The following is a 3,011-nucleotide window of genomic DNA, read 5'->3' as shown; positions in this document are numbered from 1 at the left end:
GTGGGGGGTGGGGGGTGGGGAGAAAAAAAGACAACAACAAATAATAGTAGTAATTTAACAATTTAACGTCCCTCATTTTGGAATTTTGTCTCAAGCCTGAACACTTGGGAGCTTCGTCAAATTAATCATGTAATAATATTACCAACTATGTTCTATTAAAAACGTTTTTAAAAGAAAAAAAAAAAGGTTGAATCAGAAATCTTCTGGTCCAGTTAGTGTCTTGGGAGACGGAGCAGAGTGCAGCTGCTGTTTTAGAGAAGTTCCTTTAGTGTGCACATTTCTAACAGAAATTGGATGTCCTGTCTGCTAAAACGATGCAGATAATTTACCATTGTATTCTTCTTATTATTATTAATATCCAGTAATCCGATTATTATATGAACATGAAAGACATTTAACGACCCCTGAAGTGGTTGGTCTGTATTCGACTGCCGCTGTAAAGTTGCGTACGTGCGACGCTACCAACGACTCGGGTGTTCTCTCCGCTCGCCGTTTGATCACAACCACGCCTCCCGCCCTCTGGTCTCTCTCTCCCTCCAGCGCCGACGAACACAGCTAATTAGAGACGAAGCGATTAACTCTCAGACATGCTGCATCAACGCCATTCTCTCAGAGATTATATTTGAGCTAGTTTAAAAACAATTAAAACAAAGCACTTTAATTTTTTTATTTGTTTCCTTAGTTTATATTTTTATTGACATGTGTGAGAGTTAATTATCTAATGATGTATCTAAATTTAAAGATATATCTGCAAAAACAAAAAGAAAAAAAAAAAATCCCAGAAACATACAGGACTTAAGGATTAAGGTGACAGGCTGTTTTGAGGTTTAACTCGTACACGTGGGCACAATCCGTTACTGTCACGGAAAGACGTGAGTGAAACCATTTATCGTTCTGTTCTCGGAGTAAGTGATTTGGGTTTTGTGTTTTGTTTGTGCTCACTAACAAATTTCCCAGACACTAGTCCTAAATAACTGCACCCGGTCCCAAGCATAGGATTATTTCCTCGAAGTCAGTGGTCATTATATTGGCATTAGTCTTTAAAATATGCACATGTGCTGTCTTCATGACGTTAATAGTGGTATATATTAAAAATTCCCTGCATTTCGTGTATTTTAGTCTATTTTCTTTTTCAGTCAGATTGTGGATAAACTAGTTGTGGGGATAAAAACCAAAATAAACAATTATCTTTTTACCCTGCTTGTTTTTTCTGTACCGTTTTAGAAGCAAATCTGTGATACCTGTAAAGAGAACCTTTTAGGTTTTTTTTTTTTTTTATCAACTGAATAGATTCAGGAAGTGTTTTCTCTCCAGCTGTGGGTTTGCATATCAAACTGAACTGGGATAGACGTTGTTTTGTTGTTCTGTCATAAGCCGAGACGATCCAAAGAATAGACACAAAATCAACAAAACAGATGACAGGCTCGTTTTCATTAGAAACGTGAGTTTAATAATCGTCCTCTCCTGCAGCAGTCGGTTCATTTCTCTTTTAATAACGCGCCAATTAGTTCTCGGCTGATTATTCGGGCCAATCATTTGTTGCGAGATAAGAAATAATTGGCTGTTTTGAGGCTGGTAAACAAAAAGCGCGGTGCCGTTTGAGCGGACCGTGTCGGTGTGGGGTGCTGCTGATAGATGTTCGGGGCTCGTCCTGTTTCGAGTGTATTTTATGGAGTGAAAACAGGAGCTAACGGAGTCAACACGTGATGAATTATGAAATGAGGTTAGAAGTTGCTGCTCCTCGGCACTACTTCCTGTGTTAAATCTCCGCAGCTGTAAAGCTCGGGGTGTTAGACGATGTAACTTTACACTTCAGCTCCAGTTTGGACATCCGAACCTTCATTTATTAGGATTTTTACCTTCTGCAGTCCTGCAGCGTTGAGAGCATCTTTTACTTGATTTGATTGTGTAAACACAGAGGTGCTTCAGAGAGATCAGGGCCGGCCGTGGTGGCGAGGGGAGTGTCAACCAGCTCGCTTCTCAAGGCCTCAGTTGATGTTTTCTGCGTTGGTCATAACTGCACTTTTTGTGTCCTGAACAGAACCCCCCACCCTAATGAGCTGACAGGGGATTTCTGCTTTTTGACTTGTTTCGTTACAAACGTCTGGAGGGTAAAACGAGCGCAGTCGTTCCTTTATAAACCAGAAAAGGCGCCGGTTTAAAAGGAAAATGAAGTTCAGATGTGTTTAAACATAAAACAGGAGCTGAAGTGTCGCTTATTTGAATTCATCCAAGACTAAAGCTTTAGATTTAATCAGAATGTGGTCAGAATTCCAACAACACGTTCTCTTCAAAACAGCTCCAGTAACTCGGCCTGCAGAGGTTAGAGCTCAGGAAACACTGTTAGCTGCAGAAAGTTTTTAAAACTCCAGCTGTGTGTTTAGATCTTATGCCACAGAATGAGGTTTTTTTGTGTTATTGTGTGGATAAAAATGTCCAAGTTTGTGCTCACAGTGCTCACTGGTTTAAGAACATCTGTTATCACTAATGTTCCTAATCCAAACTCTGAGCAGCATCTAAACAGGGAGTGGTGGAGGTGAATCCGCACGGAGCAGGTGGCGTTTGTGTTGTGGGAGAAGCGCCGGGCGAGGCAGGGAGCTCATTAAGAGGTTCTGATTTCTCTCATCGCTCGGCACGAAAGACAAACGACTTCTCTCGCCGAGGGCAATGAGGCTGCGCGGGCTGTAGATTCAACAGCAGAGCCCCACTCGCCTCCCCCTTTCTGGTTTTTGTTGATCCCGCAAAATATCTCATAAATCAGCCACTGTCATCAGCGCCCGCTGAGGATATGCAAATCGATATGCAGACGTCTCCCTGGAAGTCCTCGCTGAGTAACTTCTCCGCTGTGACAACATCGTCCGACTCTTCCTTATTACTACCACGGCCGCGCTTGTTTTCTCTGAATTTATGCCTTTTTTGTTTGCCTTTTTGGAAATTGCAGCACATTTTTCTTTCCGAGTAGGCTGACCCACTGTCTCCTGACGACTGTAAGCCTCCCCCCCCCCCCCCCC

This window comes from Kryptolebias marmoratus, linkage group LG9 (assembly GCF_001649575.2).
Source record: "Kryptolebias marmoratus isolate JLee-2015 linkage group LG9, ASM164957v2, whole genome shotgun sequence".
Classification (NCBI taxonomy): Eukaryota; Metazoa; Chordata; class Actinopteri; order Cyprinodontiformes; family Rivulidae; genus Kryptolebias; species Kryptolebias marmoratus.
Note: the sequence above shows the minus strand (reverse complement) of the source record.